Here is a 21,069-nt window from a genome sequence, read left to right on the forward strand (position 1 = left end):
TGGGAGTTGAACAATGAGAACACATGGACACAGGGAAGGGAACATCACACACCAGTGCCTGCTGTGGGGTGAAGGATGAGGGGAGGGAACTTTGGGGACAGGTCAATAGGTGCAGCAAACCAACATGGCACACGTATACCTATGTAACAAACCTGCACGTTTTGCACATGTATCCCGGAACTTAAAGTAAAATAAAACAAAAACAAAAACAAACGAACAAAAAATATATGACTCTTATTTACCATTTTGCAATTAGTTGATCATAACTAAATAATCTGGGTGGGCAAAATAGTAGTAAAGTAATTCACCACACCTTGGAGCTTCAGAGTAACTGTAATCTTGCTTTTGCAACCAACTCAAGGGGTAATATAGAGAAATTGACCCTTCTGTACTAGTTTACCACACTGTAAAATGGGACCAAGAATGCTCCCAGCATAAAACATAGCTAATAAAAATGGAAAATAGAACTTAAAAGTTACACAAACTTTCAGGAATCCAGTGTTACTAATAATAATTTTATAGTTGTAGTGATTAAATTTCTAGAGAGTGATAACAAAGCCAAGTATTTTCTGCATTGTGTAAGTAGGCTTCCAAGTTGGAATTTAAAAAGTTATAAGCTGAAATAAAATAAAAACTTGTCTTAGTGGCTCAGTTTCATAACCATTTTAGTTATTTTTGTTAGCTCAGCAAACAGATAGACGTTAATAAAGATAAAAGTGTCTCCACAGAAATAGCAACAAAAAGATACCCCTTGTGGTTTTAAAGAAGTAATTGAGACAAGGAGTTCATTGGTTCTGGGTTCAAGCCTCAGCTCTACCACCAACCAGCTGCATGATCTTGGGTAAGTTTTTACCCACTTCAGGACTCAATTTCTGTAGATTAAAATAATAAGAGCAACATACAGTTATTGCAAGGACTAGATGTGGGTAAAATATACTACAATTTGTGTTTACTATCCTGCCTAAATCCTGAGGAAATAGTTGCAAAAGTCCAGTTAGAGAGTAATAATAATAGCTAACATTTACTGAAGGCTTTTAGATGCCAGGTGCTGTGCTCAGCACTTTGTAAGAATTATCTCAGCAAATCTTCAAAATAGTCTCATGGGAACACTATGGATTGAATTTTACAGATGTGTCTTAGAGAAAGTTACAACCTTGCCCACAGGCCTTTGGCTGGCAAGTAGCAGAGCCAGGCATCAAATCCACATCACCTTGCCTTCTAAGTCCTTGTTCCTAGCCACCATGATGTACTGCCCCCTCTTTCTCCCCAAAAATGGAGTGATACTGGCCAGTAAATGAGAGTGATTCAGATGACAAGTAACTATTTTTAGATAGGCACTTATTCAGTTATTTGGTTACTCATTCAAAAAGCTGTTTGTTAAAAAAAAAAAAAATGTAAGTACTGTTATATGTCAAAAACCTAAAGATGACCAGGATTTAATTTCTGTCCTTGAGACACATTTTAAGGAATTATAACCATTGCAAGATAGTTGGTATAAAATTTAGCAGGAAACTTCATAGACAAAATGATACTTGACACATTAACTGGATTTTTTTCATAGAGATAAGTCAGTACATTTGACTGAATTGTGTATGAAATGATCATCTTCAAGCCCATGAGAAGAAAACTGTAGCAAGTTGACTATCTAACCTGCAGAACTGTAATCAGAAAACTTGTGCCACAGTTGTTGGTCCTGCTCTAAGCACTAGATCAGAATAAATTGCATCTGTAATATATGGTCTTTGGTTCTTAATATTTATATTGATATAGCCATTCTAAAACCCAGCCATAGGATCTGGATTGGAACTTCATAGTGCGAGACTCAAATTTTACATGGCTCTGTGTACACCTGGGTTAATATACATGGTAAGCATTACTAATGTTCATCAATATCCAGTTCTTCTGACACTTTGGACACAAAGACTGCACTTCTGAGCTTCAAGGGGAGTAGAGACATGTGACTCATTACAGCCAATGAAAAGGGTAGAAAAGACATGTATCTCTACTTTCCATGTTGAGAAGCAAAAAGCCTGTGAGATTTCTTCAGGATCTCTCTTCCGCCACTACCACGGCGTTGGAGGCCACTTGTTCTTCTGTTGTAGCCGCAAGTAGATGGAGCTTCTGTTAGCCTGGGTTACTAAAAGAATAATAAAACTTTCTTATGCTATGACTCTAGGATTTGAAGATTAATGTCACTTAAGCATAACCTAACTCTGACTAACACAATATAAATCCCCAGAGATATACATTATTAACAATAATATACAGTCAGACTAGTAATTGGTATGGAAAAGTATACTTTCTATATAGAAAGAATAAACAGAAATAAAAACAGAAAGAAGGAGGTATACTGAAGAAATTTCAGATCTCATTGAAGCCTTGAAAAATCAAATCATTTCAGACAAGTTTTCCTTATGGTAGGTTTTTCAATATCTCTTTGAGTAGAATATAATTCTGGGTAACTAATTAACTTACTAAATAAATATGTATTGGGTTATTACCATATGCAAGTCAGAGAGCTAGTGTCAGGGATAAAAGAATAAACCAGAGACAGTGCCCACTCTCAAGAAGCTTAAAGTCTAGATTGGAATGCAGATAAATAATTAAGAAATTATAATTCATTATAATAAGAGCAGTATTAGGGAAAGTATGGAGAATCCATAGCAAGGGCATTTTTCCAGACTGAGGGGCTGAGGGAAGCTGGGACCTAAGGGATTATTGTGAATTAGGCAAGCAGATTGTGTTAGGTTTAGAAGCCACCTTAATGAAAATGATATGATTGATATTTATATTTTGATAATAATAAAAGTGGATACGTCTCTTACTAAGTGCCACTCACTGTATTAGAGTCAGGGTTCTCTGGAGAAACAGAACCAAAGGGTTCTGTGTGTGTCTGCACATGTGTGTGTATGTGTATGTGAAGAGAGAGAGAGATTTATAATAAGGAAGTGGCTCATGCAATTATGAAGACTGACAAGTTCAAATCCACAGTGTGGGCTGGCAGGCTCAAAACCCAAGAGAACCAATGGGACAGTTCCAGTCTGAAGCCCAGCATGAAGACACCTAGAAAAGCCAACAGTGCAGATGAATTCTGAAGGTTGTCTACTGGAGAATTATTTATTATATGGGGGAAGATTGATCATTTAGTTCTATTTAAGACTTCAATTAATTGGGTGAAGCCCACTCTCATTATGAAGGGTGATCTGATTTACTCTACTGATTCAAATGTTAATCCAATCTAATGTTAAAGCCTACCAACTTAAATGTTACTTTCACCCAGAATTACCCTTTCAGAAACACCCAGAACAATGTTTGACCAAATATCTCGACACCCCTTGGCCCAGTCAAGTTGAAATATAAAATCAATCACCACACATATATAAGTTAATGTAATTATCACAGCAACCCTCAAAGTAGGCATAACTGTTACCATCCCTATTTACAAATGGATAGATTTTCCAGAAAAATAAATGGAGATGAAGATTACAAACTGAAGGAGTTTAGTAAGCCATGATACAGAGGTATAAAACAGTAATTCAGAATGACTATAGTCTAAATGTAGTGTTGGTAACAGTATAAGGAACAGGAAGGAAAGAAAAGGATGAAGCTGAACTTTCTTCTCCTCACCTAGAGAGCTCCTCTCCCAGGTGGCCAGTGTTCTAACTTGTTTTGGGCCTTCCATCAAAGTTCCTCTACATGGAGAGACCTCCCCTGACCACCTGGATTTAGGCTGAACATTACCTTTATTCACCATCTTCTTTCCTATTTCATATTTAACAACCATATTACTAGTTGATGAACTGTATGGTTTTCTTACTTAATATCTTGCTTTGTCTCTCTCTCTCAACTAGAATATAAGCTCATTGAAGGCAAGGATTTCTTCTGTTGGAATCTGTCTGGTGCTACTTTCCCAGCATTGAGAATACAGCCTGGAACATAGGAGGCATTCATGAAACAATGCTGAATGACACTTTTAGTTTTATTCAATTTTATTTTTATTTTTTTAATGTAATTTTATTTTATTTTAAATTTCGGGACACATGTGCAGGATGTGCAGGTTTGTTATGTAGGTAAATATGTGGCTTGCTGGTTTGCTGCACCTATCAACCCATCGCCTAGGTATTAAACCCACGTACATTAGCTATTTATCCTGATGCTCTCCTTCTCCCAACCCCCATGACAGGCCCCAGTGTGTGTTGTTCCCCTCCCTGTGTCCACTTGTTCTCATTGTTCAACTCCCACTTATAAGTGAGAACATGTGGTGTTTGGTTGTCTGTTCCTGTGTTAGCTTGCAGAGGATAATGGCTCCCAGCTACATCCATGTCCCTTTTATGGCTGAATAGTGTTCTATGGTGTATATGTGTCACTTTTTTTTATCCAGTCTATCATTGATAGGCATTTGGGTTGATTCTATGTCTTTACTATTGTGAACAGTGCTTCAGCGAACATACATGTGCATGTATCTTTATAATAGAATAATTTATATTCCTTTGGGTATATACCCAGTAATGGGATTGCTGGGTCAAATGGTATTTCTGGTTCTAGGTTTTTGAGGAATCGCCACAATTTCTTCCACAATGGTTGAACTAATTTACATTCCCCCCAACAGTGTAAAAGTGTTTCTAATTCTCCACAGTGTCACCAGCATCTGTTGGTTCAGGACTTTTTAATAATCACCATTCTGACTGGTGTGAGATGGTATCTCATTGTGGTTTTGATTAGCATTTCTCTAATAATCAGTGATGTTGAGCTTTTTTTTCATATGTTTGTTGGCTTCATGTCTTTTTTTCAAGAAGTATTTGGGCATGTCCTTCACCCACTTTTTTATGGGGTTGTTCATTTTTTCTCTTGTAAATTTGTTTAAGTTTCTTGTAGATACTGGATATTCAACCTTTGTCAGGTAGATAAATTGCAAAACTTGTCTCCCATTCTGTAGGTTGTCTGTTGATACTGATGATAGTTTCTTTTGCTGTGCAGAAGCTCTTTAGTTTACCTATATCACATTTGTCAATTTTTGCTTTTGTTGCAATTGCATTTGATGTTTCATCATGAAATCTTTTCCAGTGCCCGTGTCCTGAATGGTATTGCCTAGATTTTCTTCTAGGGTTTTTACAGTTTTGGGTTTTACATTTAATTATTTAGTTCACCTTGAATTAACTTTTGCATAAGGTATAAGGAAGGGGTCCAGATTCATTTTTCTGCATATGGCTAGCCAGTTTTCCTAGCACCATTTATTAAATAGGGAACCCTTTCTCCATTTCTTGTTTTTGTCAGGTTTGTCAAAGATCAGATTGTTGTAGACGTGCAGTCTTATTTCTGAGATCTGTATTTTGTTCCATTGGTCTATGTGTCTGTTTTGGTACCAGTAGCATGCTATTTTGGTTACTATAGCCTTGTAGTATAGCTTGAGGTTGGGTAGCATGATGCCTCAAGCTTTGTTCTTTTTGCTTATGGTTGTGTTGGCTATGTAGGCTCTTTTTTGGTTCCATATGAATTGTAAAGTAGTCTTTTCAAATTCTGTGAAGAATGTCAATGGTAATTTAATGGGAATAGCATTGAATCTATAAATTATTTTGGGCAGTATGGCCTTTTTCACAATATTAATTCTTCCTATGAATGAGAATGGAATGTTTTTCCATTTGTTTGTGTCCTTTGATTTCCTTAAGCAGTGGTTTGTAGTTCTCCTTGAAGAGGCCCTTTACTTCCCTTGTAAGCTGGATTCCTAGGTATTTTATTCTCTTTAAGTCCGTTCGTGATTTGGCTCTCTGTTTGTCTATTATTGGTGTATAGGAATGCTCGTGATTCTTGCACATTGACTTTGTATTCTGAGAATTTGCTGAAGTTGCTTATCTGCTTAAGGAGCTCTTGGACTGAGATGATGAGGTTTTCTAGATATAGGATCATGCCATCTGCAAACAGAGACAGTCTGACTTCCTCTCTTTCTATTTGAGTATATTTTATTTCTTTCTCTTTCCAGATAGGACTTTCCAGAACTTCCAATACTATGTTGAATAGGAGTTGTGAGAGGGGGCATCTTTGTCTTGTGCCAGTTTTCAAGGGGAATGCTTCCAGCTTTGCCCATTCAGTATGATATTGGCTGTGGGTTTGTCATAAATGGCTTTTATTATTATGAGATGTGTTCCATCAATACCTAGTTTATTGAGAGTTTTTAACATGAACGGATGTTGAATTTTATTGAAGGCCTTTTCTGTCTCTATTGAGATAATCATGTGGTTTTTGTTTTAAGTTCTGTTTATGTGATGAGTTATGTTTGTTGATTTGCATATGTTGAACCAGGCTTGCATCCTGGGGATGAAGCCAACTTGATCATGGTGGATAAGGGTTTTGTTTGTTTGTTTGTTTTTCTGAGATGAAGTCTCACTCCTGTCCCCCCGTCTGGAGTACAACAGCGTGATCTCAGCTCACTGCAATCTCAGCCTCCCAGGTTCAAGTGATTCTCCTGCCTCAGCCTCCTGTGTAGCTGGGATTACAGGTGTGTACCACCACACCCAGCTAATTTTTTGTATTTTAAGTAGAGATGGAGTTTCACCATGTTGGCCAGGCTGGTCTCGAACTCCTAACCTCAGGTGATCCGCCCACCTCGGTCTCCCAAAGTGCTGGGATTACAGGCATGAGCCACTGCATCCAGCCCATGATGGATAAGCTTTTTGATGTGCTGCTGGATTTGGTTTGCCAGTATTTTATTGAGGATTTTTGCATTGATGTTAATCAGGGATATTGGCCTGAAGTTTTCTTTTTCTGTTGTATCTCTGCCAGGTTTTGGTATCAGGATGATACTGGCCTCATAAAATGAGTTAGGGAGATGGCCCAGTCTCCTTTTCAATTGTTTGGAATAGGTTCAGAAGAAATGGTACCAGCTTCTCTTTGTACCTGTGGTAGAATTTCGCTGTAAGTCCGTCTGGTCCTGAGCTTTTTTTTTTTTTTTCTCTTTCTTTTTTTTTTTTTTTTTTTTTTTGGCTAGTAGGCTATTAATTACTGCCTTAATTTCAGAACTCGTCATTAGTCTAGTCAGGGATTCAGTTTCTTCCTGGTTCAGTCTCTGTGGGGGAGGGAGAAGTCTATGTGTCCAGGAATTTACCGATTTCTTTTAGATTTTCTAGTTTATTTGCACAGAGGTGTTTATAGTGTTTTCTAATGATTGTATTTCAGTGATATCCCATTCATCATTTTTTATTATGTCTATTTGATTCTTCTCTCTTTTCTACTATATTAGTCTAGCCAACTAGGCTAATTTTATTTTTTAATTTAATGTAATTTATTTTAAAAATAAATGTATTTGAAAAAATATTAATTGTATTTTACTTTTATTTTTATATTTTATTAGTTTTTATTAATTTTTTTCAAAAAAAAACATCTCTTGGATTCGTTGAGTTTGAAGAATTTTTTATGTCTCTATCTCCTTCAGTATTGCTCTGCTTGGTTATTTTTTGCCTCCAGCTAGATTTGGGGTTTGTTTGCTCTTGGTTTTCTATTTCTTTTAGTTGTCATGTTAGGGTGTCGATCTGAGAACTTTCTTGCTTTTTGATGTGAGCATTTAGTGCTATAAATTTCCTTCTTAACACTGCTTTAGCTGTGTCCCAGAGATTCTGGTACATTGTCTCTTTGTTCTCATTGGTTTCAAACAACTTCTTGATTTCTGCCTCAATTTCATTAACCCAGGAGTCATTAAAGAACAGGTTGTTCAATTTCCATGTAGTTGTGTGGTTTTGAGTGAGTTTCTTAATCTTAATTCTAATTTGATTGTGCTGTGGCCTGAGAGACTGTTATGATTTCAGTTCTTTTACATTTGCTGAAGAGTGTTTTACTTTCAATTATGTGATCAATTTTAGAGTAAGTGGCATGTGGCACTGAGAAGAATGTATATTCTGTTGTTTTTGGATAGACAGTTCTGTAGATATCTATCAAGTCCACTTGATCATGAGCTGAGTTCAAGTTCTGAATATCCTTGTTAATTTTCTGTCTTGATGATCTGACTAATACTGACAGAACCTCCCACTATTATTGTGTGTGAGTCTAAGTCTCTTTGTAGGTCTCTAAAAACTTGTTTTATGAATATGAGTGTGCCTATATTGGATGCATATATATTTAGAATGGTTAGCTCTTCTTGTTGAATTGATCCCTTTACCATTATGTAATGTCCTCCTTTGTCATTTTTAATCTTTGTTGGTTTAAAGTCTGTTTTGTCAGAAACTAGGGTTACAACTCTTGGTTATTTCTGCTTTCCATTTGCTTGGTAACTTTTCCTCCGTCTTTTTATTTTGAGCCCATGTGTGTCTTGGCATGTGAGATGGGTCTCTTGAATACAGCACACCAATGGGTCACGACTCTATCCAGTTTGCCATTCTGTGCCTTTTATTTGGGGCATTTAGCCCATTTCCATTTAAGGTTAATATTGTTCTGTGTGAATTTCATCCCGTCATCATGATCCTGGCTGCTTATTTTGCAAACTTGTTGACATAGTCGTTTCATAGTGTCATTGGTTTTTGTACATCAGTGTGTTTTTGCAGTGTCTGGTAACAGTTTTTCCTTTCCATATTTAGTGCTTCCTTCAGGAGCTCTTGCAAAGCAGACCTGGTGGTGACAAATTCTCTCAGCATTTGCTTGTCTGAAAAGGATTTTAGTTATCCTTCACGTATGAAGTTTAGTTTGGCCAGATATGAAATCTTGGGTTGGAAATTCTTTTTTTTAAAGAATGTTGAGTATTGGCCCTCAATCTCTTCTGGCTTGTCAGGTTTCTGCTGAGAGGTCCACTGTTAGTCTGATGGGCTTCCCTTTGTAGGTAACCTGGCCTTTCTCTCTGGCTGCCCTTAACACTTTTTCTTTCATTTCAACCTTGGAGGATCTGAGGATTATGTGGCTTGGGGTTGATCTTCTCATGGAGTATGTTACTGGGGTTCTATACATTTCCTGAAGTTTAAGGTTGGCCTGTCTTGTTAGGTTGGGGAAGTTCTCCTGGATGCTATCCCGAAGTATGTTTTCCAATGTGATTCCATTCTCTTTGTCTCTTTCAGGTATCCCAATCAGTAGTAGGTTTGGTCTTTTTAGATAATCCCTTAGTTCTTGGAGGTTTTGTTGATTCCTTTTCATACTTTTTTCTCTAATCTTGTCTGCCAGTGTTATTTCAGCAAGATAGTCTTCAAGCTCTGAAATTCTTCCCTCCCCTTGGTCTATTCAGCTATTGATACTTGTGGTTGTATTGTGAAGTTTTTGTGTTGTGTTTTTCAGCTAGATCAGGTCATTTATGTTCCTTTCTAAATTTGTTATTCTGGTTAACAGTTTCTTTAATGTTTTATCACATTCTTAGCTTCTTTGCATTGGGTTAGAACATGAACCTTTAGCTCAGCATAGTCCATTATTATCCACCTTCTGAAGCCTACCTTTGTCAGTTCTTCCATCTTAGCCTCAGCCCAGTTATGTGCCCTTGCTGGAGAGGTGTTGCAATCATTTGGAGGAGAAGAGTCACTCATGCTTTTTGAGTTTTCAGCATTTTATTGATTCTTTCTTATCTTCATGAGTTTATCTAGCTTAAATATTTGAGGCTGCTGACTTTTGGATTGGGTTTTTGTGGGGACTTTCTTATTGGTGCTGTTGTTGTTGCTTTCTATTTGTTTTTCTTTTAATAGTAAGGCTCCTCTTCCATATGGCTTCTGCAGTTTGCTGGGGGTCCACTCTAGACCCTATTCAACTGGGTCCCTTTCACGCCTGGAGGTGTCACCAGTGAAGGCTGCAGAACAGCAAAGATGACTGCCTGCTCCTTTTTTTGGATCTCAGTCCCAGGGGGGCACCAACCTGATGCTAGCAGGAACACTCCTGTATAAGGTCTGGTGACCCCTGTTGGGGGATCTCACCCAGTCAGGTGGCACAGAAGCCAGGACTCACTTAACAAAGCACTCTAACTGCCCCTTTGCAGAAAGGGTGCACTGCACAGTGGGGAATCCCACTTATCTGAACTGCCCAGATTCGTCAGAGCCAGCAGCGGGAAAGACTAAGTCTGCTGACCTTCAGAGACTGTGGCTGCCCTTTCCCCCAGGGGCTCAGTCCCAGGGACATCAGAGTTATTTTCCTAAACCACTGGCCGGAGTGCTGAAATTCCTGCAGGGAGACCCCTTACAGTGAGGAGGGATGGGTCAGTGTCTGGCTAAAGAGGCAATCTGGCCATGATCTGCCACAGCCACTGTGCTACACTGTGAGGAATTCCTCCCTGATTCTGAACCAGCCAGCTTCCCTAGCACTAGCAGGGGAAAAAACGGCAGACTGGAGCTGCAGTGATGGCTGTTGCCCCTCCTCTGGGAGCTCAGTTATCTTAGGCAGCAGACAGCCACAATGATGGCTGCTGCCCCTCCTCTGGGAACTCTCTTAGGTAGACCTCAGCCAAGTGGTCACTGAGAATCTGTACAGCTCTGTACTTGGGACCCAAGGCCCTGGTGGTGTAGGTTCATATGGGGGTGGGAGCCTTTGACCACATCAGTTTCTAGTTGGCCATCTTGGCCTTATTCAGTTTTATAAATGTGGAAACAACATGGAGTTTAGTGTCTTGCCCAAGTTCATAAAGTTAGTAAGTGACAAAAGTGAAATTCAAATCAGACAGTTTGTTTTAGATTCTGTGTCTTTAATCACTTTATTGTACTCTCTTCCTGAAGCATTCATTTAGTTGGGGAAATGGAAAACAAAGAAATAAAGAAATGAATATAGATTATAAAGTCAGGTGGTGATACATCTTAAAAGTGGGGGGAGAAATTTGCAAATTTAGGCAGTGGGCAGTGGTGTCATTTTCTTATTGTCTAGACAGAGAATTCCTCTCTGATGATTTTTGTTACTCCATTCTCACACTGCTATAAGGAACTACCTCAGACCAGGTAATTTATGAACAAAAGAGGTTTAATTGACTCACAGTTCCACAGGCTGTATAGGAAGCATAGTTGGGACGCCTCAGGAAACTTACTTACAATCATGTTGGAAGATGAAGGGAAAGCAAGCACATCTTACATGGCTACAGCAGGAGAGAGAGAAGTGGGGAAGTTCTACACACTTTTAAACAACCAGATCTTGTGAGAACATACTCATTATCATGAGACTAGCAAGTAGGAAATCCACCACCATGATCCAATCACCTCCCACAAGGCCCCTCCTCCAAAACTGAGGTTTACAATTAAACATGAGATTTGGGTGGGGACAAAAAGCCTATCCATATCATTCTGCCCCTGGCCCCTCCCAAATCTCATGTCCTTCTCAAATTTCAAAACATAGTCATGCCTTTTCAGCAGTCTCCCAAAGTCTTAACTCATTCCAGCATTATATTAAAAGTCCAAGTCTAAAGTCTCATCTGAGACAAAGCAAGTCCTTTCCACCTATGAGCCTGTAAAATCAAAAACAAGTTAATTATTTCCAATGTACAATGGAGGTATAGACATTGGGTAAATATTCCCATTCCAAAAGAGAGAAATTGGCCAGAATAAAGGGGCTACAGTCTCCATGCAAGTCCAAACCCAGTAGGGCAGTAGTTAAATCTTAAAGCTCCAAAATGATCTCCTTTGACTCCATTTCTCATATCTGGGGCACACTGATGCAAGAGGTGGGCTACCAAGGCCTTGGGTAGCTCTGTCCCTATGGCTCTGCAGAGTATAGCTCCTGCAGCTGCTTTCACAGGCTGACATTGAGTGCCTGCAGCTTTTCCAGGTGCACAATGCAAGCTGTCAGTGGTTCTATCATTCTGGTGTCTGGAGACGGTGGCCCTCTTCTCACAGCTCCACTAGGCAATGCCCCAGTTGGGACTCTGCATGGGGGCTCCAACCCCACCTTCCCTCTCTACACTGCCCTAGTAGAGGTTCTCCATGAGGGCTCTGCCCCTGCAACAGAATTCTGCCTGAACATCCAGGTGTTTCCATACATCTTCTGAAATCTAGGCAGAGGATCCAAACCTCAACTTTTGCTTTCTGTGCACCCACAGGCCCAACACCATGCAGAAGTTTCCAAGGCTTGAAGATTGCACCTGCTGAAGCAAGGGCCCAAGCTGTACCTTGGTCCCTTTTAGCCATGGCTGAAACTGGAGCAGCTGGGACACAGGGCACCGTGTCCCAAGGCTGCACAGAGCAGTGGGGCCCCGGGATGGCCCACAAAATCATTTTTTCTTTCCTAGCCTCCAGGCTTGTGATGAGAGGGGCTGCTGTGAAGGTTTCTGAAATGCCCTTGAGGTGTTTTCACCATTGTCTTGGCTATTAACATTTGGTTCCTCTTTACTTATGCAAATTTCTGCAGCCTTGAATTTCTCCCCAGAAAAGGTTTTTCTTTTCTACCACATGGTCAAGCTGCAAATTTTCCAAACATTTATGCTCTGCTTCCCTTTTAAATATAAGTTCCAATTTCAGACCATCTCTTTGCAAATGCATATAAGCATATGCTACCAGAAGCAGCCAGGTCAAATCTTGAATGTTTTGCTGCCTAGAAACTTCTGCAAGATACCCTAAATCATCTCTCTCAAGTTCAAAATTCCACAGATCTCTAGAGCAGGGACACAATGCTGCCAGTCTCTTTGCTAAAGCATAGCAAGAATTACCTTTACCTAGTTCCCAATAAGTTCCTCATTTCCACTTGCGACCACCTCAGCCTGGACTTTACCGTTTATACCACTATCAGCATTTGGTCACAACCATTCAACAAGTCTCTAGGAAGTTTCAAACTTTCCCACATTTTCCTGTCTTAATTCTGAGCCCTCCAAACTGTTCCAACTTCTGCCCATTACTCAGTTCAAAAGTCACTTCCACATTTTCAGGTATTTTTATAGCAATATCCCACTTCTCTGGTACCAATTTTCTGTATAAGTTTGTTCTCACACCGCTATAAAGTACTACCTGAGACTGGGTAATTTATGAAGAAAAGATGTTTATTTGACTCACAGTTCTACTGGTTGTCCAGGAAGCATGGCTGGAAGGCCTCAGAAACCTTACAATCATGGCAGAAGGCAAAGGTGAAGCAAGCATGTCTTACCACAGTGGAGCAGGAGAGAGAGAGAGAGAGAGTAAAGGGGGAAGTGCTGCACACTTTTAAACAACCAGATCTTGTGAGAACTCACTCATATCATGAGAACAGCAAGGGAGAAATTCACCCCAATGATCCAATTACCTCCTACCAGGTCCCTTCCCCAGCATTGAGAATTACAATTCAACATGAGATTTGAGTGGGGACACAAAGCCAAACCATATAAGGAGCTATCATGTGAACAACAGCAACAACAAAAACATACCTGAATGAAGATAGAGAGCAAGCCATACTCTCACACTAGTTTGGATCACGTATATAGACCCTGGAGTCATTAGCACTATAGTGGTGTAAGAGAAAATGAGATTTCTGGGGTTGAGGTTGTAAAAAAGAGGAGATAAGAGGACTAAGAACCAAATCCTGGGAAACACTAATATTTAAGCAGGATGAATAAAGATGACCAAGAAACAAAAAGGAGGAATATTAGCAGAGAAAAATGGCCTGCTAGTAACTCAAGAGAAGTGTTTCCCCCAAAATGGACTCAACATTGTCAAACATTAAAATGATATCACTAAACATAGCCAATGAACAGAATGCATTGATTTTGGCAATTAAGAGAGCTTGCTAGGGGACAGAGTACTGTGAGTCAGTTTAAGATGAGAGAGAGAAGAGCATACATGTCTAAGGAAGGAAGGAGACAATTGAAAGTAAACTTGAAAATGCAAGAAAGAAAATGATAGTGCAAGTTCTAAAAGATGCTAAAAGCTGGACTGGAGATTAAGAACCCTGGAAGAGGCCTCAGACTGACGAGAAAACAAACAAACAAACAAACAAACAAAAAAAAACTCTGTGTTGCCATGTGGCAGAGTGATTAAAGTTAAACCAGGATTTGAGTGGTAGTTTCTCCATGTGATAGCTGTTTAACTTCAGCAAATTATCTCTATATTAGTCTGCTTGTGCTGCCAAAACAGAATATCACACAGAGTAGGTGGCTTAAACAATAGAAATTTATTCCTCACAGTTCTGGAGACTGAAAAGTCCAAGATCAAGGTGCTGGCCAATTCTGTTCCCCAGTAAGGGATTACTGTCCACTAACATGGCACAGAAAGGGGGAGAGAGAGAGAGAGAGAGAAAGAGAGAGAAAGAGAGAGACAGAGCGAGTTCCCTGGTGTCTCTTCATGTAAAAACACTAATCCCATCATGAGAGGGCTCCACCGTCATGACCTTACCTAAATCTAATTACCAGCCAAAGGCCCCATCTCCAAATATCATCAAGTTGGGAGTTGGGCCTTAAAGATATGTATGTGATAAATTTGGGTGGAATGCCGAGTGGGGGAACAATTCAGTCCATAACAAGTGCTCTGTGTCCTTATTATAAAATATGAATAGGAATAGTACCTACTTCAAAGTGTTGTGAGGATTAATTTATGTTAAGTTCCTGGCAATAGTGAGAAGTCAATGAATATTATAGTGTTTGACATTGTTTTGCCTCTGAGATTAGAAGGAAGATAATCATAAGGTATATAGTCAGGGATGAGTATATGAGAATGACTTGGAACATTAAAGTAACTACCCTGAGAGCACAGATGTGCTCAGTGAAGTTGGAGGCAGCCTCATGAGCTCAGGTAGTAGAGGTCATCTCCAAATGTGGGGCATAACAGAGAAAGTTTTAAAATAGCATGTATGTGGAGTGGGAAAGGAATTCTACTAAATGGTGATGAAACTCCAGCTGACCTTGCAAAATTCCTCCAGCACATCTGAGAATCACTTTGAAATATCAAATTGAATATCTCCCTTCTCCCAACAAAAAGACCCAAGAGATGACCTTGGAAGGCTGAGTAGGTCTGACTCTCTGCAAGATAATTAGGTCAGTCATTTTAACCTCATGGAGTTCAGTAACCTCATAACTTAGTTAAAAGGAACGTATGATATATGAGAACAAAATCAGAACAATAGTATATCACGTCACCTATACAGGGTGACCATATCTTATATTTTCCTTTCACCTTTCTAAGGTCACACATAAGAACCAGGAAAAGAAACTGTATGTCACTCGCCTATAACAATTTATTCTACTATACCAGACCTGTTTTCCTTACCAACACCTTTCACCTCATTTATAGCCCTCAGTGTATCATGTTCAGCATTTTAGGTGCATGTCAAGAGAAAGGAAGTCATTTCCACTCTGCCACCTAAAGAGTCGGGGGCTAGGGGTACCCCCACTTTACCTATATGGACTAGGCCAAAGCCAGCAAGAGAAAATTATGACTGATGTTGAATATGATAGTGAGAGAACACTTTGAGCAAGATATACTCTGTGCCAGGAAGTGATCTAAGTCTTTTACATGCATTATCTTCATGTATCCTCTCAACAACTCTCTGAGGAAGGTACTATTATTATCTCTATTTTTTCAGTTGAGGACATTGTGGCAATCAACAGGAGAAACCTGGCAGCTAAGCTTCATTTCTAATCGCCAGAAGGAGTCTGGAGACCAGAATAGTTGAGCTCTGCTGGATCCAGCAATTTCCATCCTGACACCAATGCTTGATGGATTTGAATTTGGGCTTTGAAGTACACAGAATATAAGGTAGTATAAATATATAATTACCAAGGTTGTTCTGTGAGCCTTCAATCCATTCCCCCATCACCATAATCCCTAGGTGGGATCTAATTATCAATACTCAAATGTAGGGAAACCAGCAGGAGTTAGAAATTTCCCTCAAGACCCTACTCCACCCTCCCCATCCCCATATACAACTCATTAATATGTGACCTGCTCTCAGATCCACCTGAAAGTATAAAAATACATGCATTGATTTGCTGGTAAAGCATGTGGATGTGGAAGTTTTCTGACATTCAGGCAGTTAACCCTCCTGTTAAAAGTCCTCACACTACAACAGCCTGAGGTGCAGTCAAAGAAAATGTCAATGATATCCAGAATGCTCAAGTGAATAAATAGGCTTCTCTCCAAGTCCCCAAGAAAGAGCGAGCTAAGCTTAGTAACAACACAGTGGGAATTTTGCAGTGTTTGTCATATTCATTGCAGGGATATTCTTACCATCATATCCAAGAGAGGGAAGTCTTTGAGTGGTCATTCTTCTGCCTATCTAAATAATATTAATAAAGAGATCCTCAAAACGAAGCAGGGATAACAAATGCAGAGATAAACTTTCGCTTTCAATTTTTAAAGTTTATTGTTGAGACTTCTGGTGGTCTCTCTCTCTCTTTCTCTCTCTCTCTCTCTGTCTCTCTCTCACACACAACACACACACACACAAAGATGAACAGTGAAACCTTCTTTAAATAATCACTCAATGAGGCAGATAAAACTGACTGCTGGGTAAGGATGACTAACTAAAAAGCCTAACTAAAGATCAAATCCAATTTTACTAGAGGCTATATATGAGGATGCTTTAAAATTCATGTCTTCACTGGAAAATCAGTTGACTGAGGCTCCCTGGTGCAGGATTCTGTCTAAAAATCTTCTAATGAGGTACAAAGCTGGTGATCATGCTGGTGTGTTTCACCAAGCACATCTTAAGAAATCAGATTCTGTGAATCTTATTTTAAAATGTCCACAGTCTTTAAAGATTTGAAGGTTTTGTTTTCTCCCCTTAATGCAGTTATTGAGAAGCTATCTATCTGAAGCTGCACTTCAGCAGAACTGTGTTTCTCTTAAAATTTGATCAGAAGATTCACTGTCAAAAAATCTGTATTTTCAACTATGCACACAGGAAAGCATTCCATTCAGTGTATTTATTGGTCTTCTGGGAATAGGAAACATCTAATATGGTATCAAGAAGTGTATCAATATATAACATGAAAATAGGAAGTGGATAAAATTAAAGCACACATCAGTTGGGACTTAAATACGATAATAGGTGCTTTCAAACAGTTTCATGATTTGGCCTGGAGGGATGCAGTCCACTTAGCCTACATTAGTACTAACTTAATTCAAAATAGAATATAGTACCAGTTTTTTTTTCTTTAAGAAAAGTGACATTGAATGAATTAAACTACATTTTAAAAAAGAAAACCAGATAAGCCAAAAGTGTAATTGGACCTTTAAGACAATTTTACAGTTTCTGGAGAGTCTCAGCTATTTTGGACTGTGACAGGCAGCTGGCATAGCAATGCAAAGCATGTTTCAGTTCATTTTTCTATTGCTTCTTCCTTTCAGAGGATAAGCTGCCAAGAACAATTCGAGGTGCTTTAATAGAAAGCCTTTGCTATCACATTGTCTATGGACCATTTCAGTAACTGGAGCTGCTTAGGCAAAGGAACTGCCAGTCCATAGACTTGCACTCAATAAGAATAAGAGCAAAACATTGCTAGAACCAGGTTTCAAACCCTTAAATTTTATTTCATTATTTCATTGAAAGATAACTTTGTTCATCAACACTTACTAAAATATGATGGGAGGAAATAGAAGGAACCACCTTCCTGTTCTCTCTTCAGCCATCTTGGCTTATGAGCCAGACTGGCTGAGTCTGAAGCTTGTTTTGCCACCAAAGAGCTGTGTGGACTTGGACAACTGCCTTAACATCTTTTTGTTTCCATTTTTTCATATGTTAAAGGGACCTCTAATTGTACCTACAGCATGGAGTTTTTGGAAGAATTAAATAGGTTGAAATGTGTAATGCACCTAAAATAGTGCATAGCATATGGTAAATGTTTAATGTGTATTGGTTAACATTACTATTATTATCTACACAGGCTAAATATATCCTCCCTGTAAACCCTCAGACTTTCCCAAATCTTTACATATCAGCAGTGTTACATGACATTAAACCCCTATCTCTCCAGGGCCATGATATTTCTTAGGCTCTGGGTCGGCATTGTGGTGTGCCTGTCTCCATGCTTCATCTTCCCCTTGTCAAACATGCACTTCCTTCAGTTTCTGCCCCTGGTCAGTGGTGTCATCATCACCAACTGTCCAAGAAAAAGTCTTTAAAATTATTCAGTATTTATTGCACACTCACATTGTGTTTAACTAGTTCTGTTAACAGCTAGTTAATCATTGGTAAACAAGATAGAATTGATCTCCGACTTTAAGGAATTTATACTTCTGAACCATTATCAAATAACAAGTATGACTAATGATGCAAAGAATGAAATGAAGAAGGTGTGTGCACTGGGAATGTAAGGTGGAAATACCTAACCTAGTTTGGAAGGTCAGGAAAGCCATTTATTCATTCATTTATTTAAATGATATTTCCCAGGCACTCTCCTGGGTGCTAAGGGTACAGAAAAGAACAATAAAAGTTCTTGCCCTCGGGAAGCCAACATTATGGTGGAGGGAGACAAGCAAATAAATATTTAGTATAGTAGATGGAAATAAATCCTATGAAGAAAATATAAGCTAAGTACCAGAGATGAATGGGAGAGGTTGCTGTTTTATATAGATTGCTCAGAAAACTACCTCTCCAATAGGGTCGCGTTTGAACATAGACCTGAAGAGAATAAAGAAGTGTGGATACTTGCAGGAAGAACCTTTCAGCAGAGGAGACAGCAAGGGCAAAAGGTCCTGCATCAGAAGTATGCTTGATGTGCTTGAGGAATAGGAAGAGGCTGGTGTGGAGGAGGCAAATTTAGGAGTGGATGGGGAGGGGATCAAAGAGGTGGAAGGCACCCAGGAGCCACAGATGGTGGACTTCTGTAAGGAATTGGCTTCTCTTCTGAGTGAGACAGAGAGCTACTGGAGGTGAAATGATCTAACTTACATTTTTAAAAGTGACGTAAATTCCTCCAATTCTGTGCCTTGAAGGTAAGGTGGACACAGGCAAGATTGAAAGCAAATTGGTCAGTCTGGAAGGCTAGTGCAATCATCGCCAGGAAGAAATGATGGTAGCAGTGGAGATGAGAAGACACCAGATTTTAGTTATACGTTGGAGGCAGAATTAATAGGATTTCATTAATGAGTCGGTAAAAAGAAAGAGAGATACCAGGGTTTCGAGGGCTCAGCAGCTGAAATAAGGCTTTTAATAAAAACCCTTGTACTATGACCTTATTTGGGGTTATTCCTGTATCTGGACAAAAACGTGGAGGAAAGATGGAGTTAGGGAAGATGATGGGGGATGGGGATAAGTTATAAGGAAGAGGGCAGGAATCACATCTTTGCTTTTGAACATGTTAAGGGTGAGGTGCCTATTAGACATTAAGGCTTTGCATTGATAAAGAGATATTTAAACTTCCATCTTAAGGATAAATAGGAATTAGCAGAAGGGGCAATAGGTGGGGTGGACAGCGTGGAGAACAGCATTCCAAGGAGGGGCAATAGTAAGCCCTCAGAGTAAGAGACTTGAGCTCCAATTTTGACTCTTCCTAGCCATATAATCTTGATCAACTTAAAACAGGGGTAATAATACTTTTCCCATGTAACTGTTTTAAGAATTGTATAAGGTATTATTTGAGAAAAAGGCATTAAACTACATTTTAAACCTTGTAGCATATCTTAAGCCCCTGCTCCACCGAGATATTGGTAACTACTATCTATCTTCAGATCCAGTTACAATAACAGTTCTAGAAAGAGGGTCCAGGAAAAAGCAAGGATTCCTATTAGACTGCTATTTTCTTTGTGTTGCTGTGACAGACTGACAAAGCAAGCCTGATAAAATGTTCTCTGTGCCACCTCATGATGACAGAGGGCCAGGCCTAGACTCACCGCGATTCTGTGAGGAAGATGACCTCAGATGTTCACAGGAGACAGATGTTTGAGGGACAGCATAGTGCTACGATGGCACAATGTTCATCCTTGTTTCAAATATTTGGTCCTTTTGTCCCCATAAGTGCACTTATGGTTCTAAAGCCACATGCTTAGAGACAAAAAGATTTTTTGAATCTTCAGGAGAATACTGAACGTTTCCCTAACACTTGTTTCCAATCAGAAGTTTCTCCACAAGAATATCACATTAGTGGTAATTATTTGTACTTGCATTCAGGTTCTCCATTCCCTAGACTTTTGGCCTTCATATAAACAATGACTCCACTAACACATTCAACAAGCACGTATGAGCCGTGGCTATTTGTCAGGCACTGGATGGGTATCAGAAATACAGTTGTAAGTATATTTACACCGCCTTGAAGGAATTTTTGGTCCACTGCAGGAAATAAGGAGGTTAAAAAAAAAAAGTGTGATGAGCAACACAGGACCCCCGAAGAAAGCCACTTATGCTGAATAACCAAGGTAAATAAGATTTAGGAAGAAAGTGACATAAAGGCTGAGATTTCAAAGATAATAAAAAATTAATGGGAGAAGTGTTGTGGGGGAAGAAAAAAAAGGATGGAGTTCCAGGAAGAGGCCTTTTGCAAAGGCTCAAATGTGAGACATGAGAAGCTATAGGGTGAAAAAGTCCAGTGCGGTTGGAGAACAGAGTATTATGAAGAAATGGAGTTGGTGGGGAGGGTGCAGGGGGCAGAAGGGAGATGAGACTGGCAAGGGAAGCATCCACCAGGTCATAAGTAGCTTTATCAGCTATGCTAGGAAGATTGCATTTTCTTCTTAGGGCAAAGAAAGCCATGAGGAATTGTAAGCAGGAAAATTACATGGCATGATTTTTATTTTATAAAAAAAATTATCATTAATGGAAAGAATGGACTTGACTCACAAAATAAGACTAGAGACCAAGATATCAGTGAGAAAAGTGAGCTAATATTTCCAGTATGGGTTAAGTGGTGTGCCTAGTGTGATGGGAGATGAGAAGGCAAGGACCAGAGCAGTGGAAATCAGAATCATTTTATTGAAAAGATCGCAGAGGTAAATATGGTAAGATGTGATGACTAATTAAATATGGATGGCAAGGCAGAGGGAGCACTAGGTCCCAAGGTATCCGTCTTAGACAAATTAAGCGAAAAATAATGCTATTTACCAAGATGAAGAACAGAAGATAAAGAGTGGGTTTACAGGGTCCGGGGCCCCATTAAATTCCAATGTATAAAATAATTCTTCTCAGGGTTCTTTCCAATGACAGAATTACGTATAAGCGGAGCTACTAACAGTTACCATATCCTCTGTTATGGCCTTAATTGTATGCCCCCCAAATCTTTATGTTGATGCGCTAATCCGCAGTACC

General features: G+C 39.3%; 1 long non-coding RNA gene across 2 annotated transcripts in view; it reads right to left on the reverse strand.

Moving 5' to 3' along the window:
• Nucleotides 1-229: 229 nt before the first annotated feature.
• Nucleotides 230-21,069, reverse strand: part of LOC107973933 (uncharacterized) — a 52,706-nt gene continuing 31,866 nt past the window's right edge. For both annotated transcript variants that reach the window (XR_001716468.4, XR_001716467.4), the window contains one exon: nt 230-2,137. This is a non-coding gene — a long non-coding RNA (uncharacterized LOC107973933). The remainder of the gene's footprint in view (nt 2,138-21,069) is intronic.

The sequence above is a fragment of the Pan troglodytes genome, chromosome 1 (genome assembly GCF_028858775.2).
Source record: "Pan troglodytes isolate AG18354 chromosome 1, NHGRI_mPanTro3-v2.0_pri, whole genome shotgun sequence".
Taxonomy (NCBI): Eukaryota; Metazoa; Chordata; class Mammalia; order Primates; family Hominidae; genus Pan; species Pan troglodytes.